Source organism: Scylla paramamosain, unplaced genomic scaffold, assembly GCF_035594125.1.
Source record: "Scylla paramamosain isolate STU-SP2022 unplaced genomic scaffold, ASM3559412v1 Contig54, whole genome shotgun sequence".
Classification (NCBI taxonomy): Eukaryota; Metazoa; Arthropoda; class Malacostraca; order Decapoda; family Portunidae; genus Scylla; species Scylla paramamosain.
In genome coordinates this window covers 438,384-446,713 of record NW_026973719.1, presented here as the reverse complement: position 1 = coordinate 446,713, position 8,330 = coordinate 438,384, and the positions used below count along the sequence as shown (strand labels likewise).

General features: G+C 42.3%; 1 long non-coding RNA gene across 1 annotated transcript; it reads right to left on the bottom strand.

The window, feature by feature from the left end:
• Positions 1 to 1,613: 1,613 nt before the first annotated feature.
• Positions 1,614 to 6,918, bottom strand: LOC135098303 (uncharacterized). The gene is made up of 3 exons (XR_010266808.1): positions 6,901 to 6,918; positions 6,465 to 6,682; positions 1,614 to 1,817 (listed from the first exon to the last, which is right to left on the bottom strand). It is a non-coding gene; the product is annotated as an uncharacterized LOC135098303 (long non-coding RNA).
• Positions 6,919 to 8,330: the final 1,412 nt, after the last annotated feature.

Sequence of the window (8,330 nt, the reverse complement as noted above, 5' to 3'; positions counted from 1 at the left end):
TACAGGTGCCATCAATTTCCCCCTGCAAGCTGTGAGTTATCCCGCACTCTACGCGCCAGTAATGAAAAATAAGGAGGCTGTGGCGTCCAGGTTGGTGGGAGATGCATCGCGCCATCACATGCACACACTGACACGGCACGAGCAAGGGGAACGTGTGTGTACATGCTGCTTCGTGTTTGTGAGTTATGTGAGTTTTCTTTGGCTATTTTAGTGTGTTAATGCTGCAGTTTATGACACTAAAAAGCACTGTATGTAATTATAACAGGCATCTACGATAAAGAAAATAGATCTAAAGTTTTTTTTTTTTTTTTTTCACTGTAATGCGCTAAACTTTGCAACACAAAGTACTGCACACAATTTTAATAATCACATACGTATGTACAAGACAGCAAATTACAGTAGAAGATTTTTTTTTTCCATTATGTAATGAAGGGAAGGAAATGAGAGTGTAGTTCATCATACAAAGCTGTGTGTCATAAGCAGTGAACAAGCTTAATCACAGACCTGTTATCAAAGGCCACACTGGTAATTAGTCTGGCTCAGGTTTTTTTTTCTTTTTACTGTGGATGATGCAGAATCCTTGCTAAATAATAATTAAAATCCCAATAAAGACCTAGAAAACTACAATGACTATTACTACAGCCTGTGAAATGTTGCGATAAGACGTAGAAATGTTTGATAATGTTGTGCGTCCTCATCCAAGTCAGATTCAGTGGGCACACGTTCTCTCTGGCCGTCCTTGTCCACATGTCACATTCGGTGCAGTTCAAACTGAAGTAAAAAATGCACCAGTTTTGTTGGCGTGACAATGGTCAGGGTCAGACTGCGCTGTGTCTTGTGTCTCCACGAATGCCTCTGGCTACTTCAATTGATTGCTTCGTTTTTCTTCCTCTTTTTTTTATTCATTTTATTTATTTACTTATTTCTTTTTCTTTTTTTTGTTATGGTTAGTGGAAGACATGCCTGTGTTAAGTACTGTGACAGGTGGGGAGGTGTCGTGATGCACCTGTACTCCACACTCAGGTGATGAAGTAACAAATATACATTCGTACCTTAATAACAAATCGTAATTTAACCACTTAATCATAGCGACAAAATAAAAAAAAATAAATAAAAGTCTAGAGTTGAACAACAGTGTGTTATGTAAGTCAGTAAACAAATGACAGCTTTGGTAGCAAGATAAAAACAAAAAAGTGTTGCAGTTTAATACGGTAATCGTAGTGAATATCCTTCCCAACATGAAAAAAAAAAAAACCCAATGGCTATGTCTTGTATGAATTAATTTTATTTACTCCACCAGCCGCTCCTTGGAATCCACTCCAGGGTGACTATAACAAGTTTGCATTTGCTCCGGTTCCTAATACTCTCCTCCTGCATACTGGATCCCTGTCGCCCGCCCTCCCCTTATCTCCCTGAAGCATTCCAACACTGTCTTGCCATCTGATGAGGCACTACACACTACTTTAGTCAGCACAACACTTCACACAGAGTTAAATATCCTTATTTCCACGTTCCTGATCCTACCGTAACAATATACATGAATACCCAGTTTTATGTGTGGCAAGAGGACTCTTCTATAAATATTATAGGAAGGAATAAAAAAAAAAAAGCCGTAGAGGACAAGAGACTTTATGGCGCACAATATTTCACAGAGACACGAGTGTTCATTTTTCCGTGTCTCTTCAGCATACATACAGATGAGGGGCGCTGCACTATGGGGACGTGACTGGATGAGCGCGGGTAGGATGGCCATGAATGCGGTGGAATGGCGGTCCTGATGATGGTCATCCACCCATTAAGTGTTCCCCGCCCCTCAACTAAGAGAATAAAAAGCAAATCAAAAACACAATTTTTAAAAACATTGACCCATAAATAATTTACCGTTACATGGACACTTTTAAGTCTCAACACACTGCCGGTGGCTGGGAGCACCAAACACTGATGCTGAGGCACGCTAAAAAGGCAATCAAGGAAGGTCAGTACCCCTCTACACTAGGAAATTTAAGTTTCCGAGTATAATAGCAGCAGCTTAGTCTCTCTCTCTCTCTCTCTCTCTCTCTCTCTCTCTCTCTCTCTCTCTCTCTCTCTCTCTCTCTCTCTCTCTCTCTCATGGTAATTAGTGCCCCAGGACTCCCCACATGTGCACTACACGTGGTGATGGCGGCACGAACGGAATGAATTAAACAGACGAGTTAGTCGGCAGCCAATCATCGTATTACCAAGGCTAATCAGGTGCTCACCCCCGCATGTTTTGGCAGACTAACGACCCTCACTGAATTAATTACGAGGATCACTTATATTTCTTAACTCTTACAAACACAAGGTCTCTCGTACTGGAGCCCTCTGCTCTTGTGTCATGAGGTGTGACGATAACAAGCTCAACTTTGCTTTTCATTTTTTTTTTTTTTAGTACCGCAGCAGCAGCAGATGAATACTCTAGCCAGTATTTTCATTTTTTCAATGTCTGCCGTTTTCTAAAGTCTTTGTCTTTTTTGACCTACTTTCCACTTTCCTAAATGACCCAGGTGACCTCGTTTCTCCCATTCCTTATTATCACCATATCCGTAAAAATGTCCTGCCTTTCTGCATCACGTATAGCTACTATTGTCAACACCATCCAAACTATACTTAACTTCCTAACTACTTTCCCTGTTCCCTGTTCTTCTCTGAAAGGTACTAATCGTGATCACCTTGACGCAAGTGTTCTAAGAAATATGAGGCACCATTCTTGTTCTCTGTAAAACAAGTGTATTTGAGAAAGCATTAAAAAATATACCACTTTAATACTGTAAGATTTCCTAGTGATATCCCATTGCAAGCACCTCTGACCTCCTGTAAGATTCATTGAAGACATCATACCAGTATGAACATCACCAAGTGTTGAAATTACAAGGATTAGGTAAAGACAATCAGTCACTGCTAGCATCCAAACTAATATTATATTCCTCTCCCTCCTTTGCATAATTGATCTTCCCAAGCTTATGATGCAAGGCTGAACCTTCAATATAAGCAAGTCGTTATGAGGATTAAGTATATCAAAATCACATGAAAGGGGAAGAATGACTGGCTTTCAATATCCTTCTTAAATTAGTAAGCTTGTTCTTCTTCCTCACACTTCCACAAAATAAGTTTCCACAAATAAATGACCAAAGCGACATTAAATTAACTCAAGTAAAATCCACATAAATCAAATACTAGAAACACGAAAAAAAAAAAAAAAACGAATTATTTTCATTCCCAAAGTTGGATTCTTCTAATATAAATATGAGAGAGAGAGAGAGAGAGAGAGAGAGAGAGAGAGAGAGAGAGAGAGAGAGAGAGAGAGAGAGAGAGAGAGAGAGAGAGAGACCCTATCAAGCGCCACTCGGCAGGATGTCCACTGTCCACTACCCAGCAAGGCCACGTTACAAGCTCCACCTCACTGTTTACTCTCACTCCACTCCATTAAGAGAAAATTGAGTTTGTGTGTGCTGTAGTGTGTGGCGGGGGATTACTGAACAGAATATTTGATACAGTTGAGGATAATGCGCGCACGCACACACACACACACACATCTCTCTCTCTCTCTCTCTCTCTCTCTCTCTCTCTCTCTCTCTCTCTCTCTGATATGGTAAGCATGAGACGGTGATAGAAAGAAAATGTAGCGTGTTCATTACTATGGCGTCCCCTTGTTGTTACCTGTGCTAAATTGTCTTGCATTTCAAGTTATGGCTTTGGGAAATGAAGCAGTGAATGGCACGCCCACTCACTGCCTCCCTTAATGCAACACCTCGCCTCCAGTTGATCACGGGGAGGGAAGTGAAGTGTTTGTTATGCTAACTGATCCATAATGCAAACTGTCCACACGCAGGGGACGATTAGCGGGAGCTGCTGATTCACTGACTTTGCTGCAGCGTCTCAAGTCAACCACACGGTAAATCAAATACTAATATAAGTAATACAAGTATCCTATGACAGTTTTAAGCTAACCTAACGTAACCCACAAATCAATAATTCAATCAAACATTAATAATCTCTTTAACACAAGCTTAGCTTAATCTGGTCAAACCTATCTTCCAACATGGTGACTTTAGCCTGTCTTAACCGATCACTTTTTTTCTCTATTGTAAATGGGGTAATGATTAAGGACAACTAAATTTATATATAAAAAAGGTCCAATGATGTGTCAATCCCCAAGGAAAACGAGCCAGAAGGATTAACCAAAACTAATATACAAATTCTGAATTAAGGATGCGAGTGTATTAGGTGCATGAAGTAGAATTGCGTTAAATAAGTCAATTGTGACTGTCCCCCCTGTGTTGTGAGACAACCTAACAGGGAAACGTTGAGGGAGGTCACCGCTGGGTAGTTGATAATTATGTTCAAACTACCCCCTGATCCAGTGCTTGAGACCTCACATAAATTTAGTGTAATCTAACCTAACCTACCTTTTAACATGAATTTAGCCTAGCCTAGCCCTTGGGACCTCAAATGTTTACTCTAACATAAATTTAGCCTAGCCTATTCTAACCTATCTCTTAAGGAACATTAAGCTCAGCCTAGCCTAAATTATCCTGCCCCCTAACATTTCCCTATCTCCTAATACAAGTTTATCCTAACCTAACCTACATAACAGTGAGTGGGCAGTGATGCAGAAGGTACACAGCTGGACATGACAACGCACAACTTTCCCTAAGCTCTCCCGCCTCATCACACATTCCCTTAGTGCCTGTATCACAGACCTGCTCACTCCAGACACTCCACAACATAAACACGCCTTTCATTGCTCAAGATGAAGTGAAAGCAAGCATGTACCATCACCATTATTAAAACTGGCCATGTTTATCACCATTCGCAAGGCTAGTGTTAGAGAGAATACGCATGCTCCCATACCTGCCAAGTAAACAATCCAAAGAATAATATGATGCGTCCGTAATCTACTGCGCTCTCTCTCTCTCTCTCTCTCTCTCTCTCTCTCTCTCTCTCTCTCTCCATATAAATAATTTATATTTCCACATAAATAATAAGTAATCAGTAAGCAGAAAAAAAAAAAAAGCACCGAAGCAGCATTATTTTTCTCCCCAGCAGACTTGATGACGTCAGCCATGATGGCGACGCGCACCGCTGCCAACACACCCCGAGACATCACCGTCCTCTACAAAAGGTACTGTCGAAATGGAATGGAAAATAAGAGGCGAAGAGAGTGCGGATATCCATTTATCAACAACGCAATCGTGACATAATCTGATTTACGCTAAAATGAGACTTGTTGAGGGGAACAGTTACTGCGCAGGTGGTTCTCCACCAGCATAGATAACCACCATCAGATCAATTAGTACTACACCACTGCTATAGTATCTTCCTTACTTAATAGATAATGCCAATGGAACAGTTAAGCTGAACAAACACCGAATAAACACCACAAAGTAACGAGCCAGAGGGAGCTTTAAAAGTCGAGGAGACGAGATCCTTCTATCCTTCTCCTCCTTTCCTCTCTCCCACTTTAATCAACATGAACACGCATCTTTTATTTCGAAAGTAGAGATTCAGAATAAGATTTGCACGTGCTTCTGTCACTTCACACATAACAAATAAGCAGTACTTATGGCAGAATTCCATTAGTCTTATTACCTACGTGTTATATTTGCATCGACATTTAAGGGTGCCAACATATCCGAAATACGATTCAGCGCTGCTAAATATTATAATGCCTTAATAGTACATTTTTACAATCTCCTTCACTCTGAACAACAAAATGAATGAAACGACTAAATACAGTAGTGAGTGGTACGGCAGAACATCGTTTAAGACACACTGAAATATAATATACGAAATAGAAAATGGAAGCAGAGCACAGATGTATCGTAAAGGTTGGTACTCCTGTCCGCTACCGCCTGTTTCGTCACTTAGCTCTTCCGATAGTCACCACCACCACTGTTTTCCCACTGTAACGACCAGAATACTATGCCCGATTTGTACTCAGTGACGTTGTAATTGCTAGATAAGTATGTATGTAATGAGTGGATTCACGTGGAGGTGGGGAAGCGAGGGTGTGCGAGGTGATTTACGAACCTGCCGAAACAGGGAAGCCAGAGAGCAGCTGCGCGCCTGACCTCTCATGCCCCTGCCTGCCTACTTCCACCAGTACGCCTGTCCGCCTATATTTCCTATATGTATTGTTGTTTACTCGCCTTCGTGAAATACAGCTGAAGAGCGTGCGTGTGGCTTTTCTTCCTGCCCCCCTACTTCCAACGTGACACCACTCCCTGCAATCACACCTACCTTGCACATGTACGATATTGCCTCTGGGATCATTAAGTTTAATAAGCAACAAAGCATTAACATTAATTACAACTCCCAGAGAGCTTCAAGAGTCCAGACAAGACGTTACCAAACAAGCCTACCCACTAACTACCCGCATAGTTCTCCTCACTCCTTCACCTCAATTTAACTCATACTACGGTGGAAATCGAGACAAATCTCACCTTCTATTTCCACAACGTAAAGGCCCACACGTCCATCACCATATATCGTCACGAGGGTTCTTTCACGCTCACTCAGTACAAAGCAACAGCACTACGCATCGCCGCTGCTACCTGAGACTGCAGGGAGGCGCCGGCGAATGACTGCGGCTTGTGCCCACCTGTGACGTAATTCTCGGATGGACATGTGCAGGGCTACCAACTCTTCCACCACGACATACCTGCGGAAGGTGAACGTTTATCTGTAAATGTATGATTACAGATAAAGGATATACATACATGCAATACATACATACATACATACATACATTCATATGGCAGTATATATTGAACCATGAAACAGACGCAAAACACCTATTCTCGTCAAGCCTGAGAAGGTCATTCAAATATCATTAAAAATAAACGGGAAATGCTTTGAAAAGTAAGAATCTCAACAGACAGACAGAAGGATTGGCTGACTGATTTTAAGGATAGAAGGAAGAGGAATTGGAAGAAGGGCTGGTACTCCTGCCTTCCCTCCACTCTGTCCCGCCCTCCTCCCTCCGTCCCCATTCCCTGACTCTCTTACGTCCTCCTACATTCCCTCCCTACGCCATCTCTTCCCCTCCCTCCCTCCCTCCCTCCCTCCCTAAATCTCTAAAGGTAAAATATTCACGAGATGTTATTTACACAAGAGCTCTCATTCATCCAGCACCAAAGTTTTCAGAGTGACACAAAACGTACTCCTTAAGTAAATAATGGTATGGATAATCCAATCTACCTACTGCTACACACACACTACCAAACACTCCAACTACCATCTTCTTTTGTGCATAACAACACCACAATTAGTAATCCTCAGGCTATTGCAGAGTTATTTAATGACCACTTTAGCTCAATCGGTAATTCAGTGGCCAGGAACTATAGTGATATTCAGTTTTGCTATAAAGATTATATGCCTCCCCCAGTCCCTTTCTCTTTCTTTTTAAGGCCAGCAACACTAATTGAGGTTAAGGGGAGCGTCCGGTCTGGAGACGAAAAAAAATGAAAAATAATGACTTTTTGTGAAAAAAATATATGTGGTAGGTATACTTGTTGGCAGCAATCTCGTAAAGATTTAAGGGGAAATGCCCCATAGTTTCCCTTTAAATGGCATTTAAATGTCACGCAATCAACCACGTGCGTTTGTTTACATCAGCAGAGTAAGTTTTTCTTACCCAATACTACGAAAAAACGCTAAAATCTGAACTTTTTTTTGCTTGGATACGATATGGCAACACTCAAGGCGAGTGTGTGTGTGTGTGATACTAGCTCCCAGCAAGGATCCTGCCTCCTCAGTGCTCACGTAGCTCTTGTCACGGGAGGTTGTTGCTCAGTCTCTCGCGACTTCTCCCACTCTCACAGCTACTAAGCGCGTTATTTCGCCACTACAAACTACAATCTACCTCCTGCCAACCATGCCACGGTTGTCTAAGAGAAAGCAGCAGAGCAGGGATGCCTGGGGCGTGAAGTTGGATACAGAAAGGGGAAAAATACCTCGCCTGGAGCCGCCAGTCGAGCCGCCAGTCACCCCGGCCGCCCCGCTATCACCAAGTAACCCGACACCGGCCGCTGCCACCTCCCTCGCCGCCGTCCCGCTGCCCACCACCTCTCACATACCACAGCCCAGCACATCTCACATAGCGGAGAGTAAAGATAAGGTAGAGAAGACCTTATTACTCACAATTAGAGAAGATCTTTTGAAAACTCATCAGGAGGAGGAAGATTCTGCTGACAGTGACGAGATTGTCATGATGACAAAAAGGAGGCTGAAAAAACTGACTTCTTCGCATTGTTCCTGCCCTGAGCCTACCTTGGAGTACAGTTTCAAGCCTGATGTTTATGAGAACA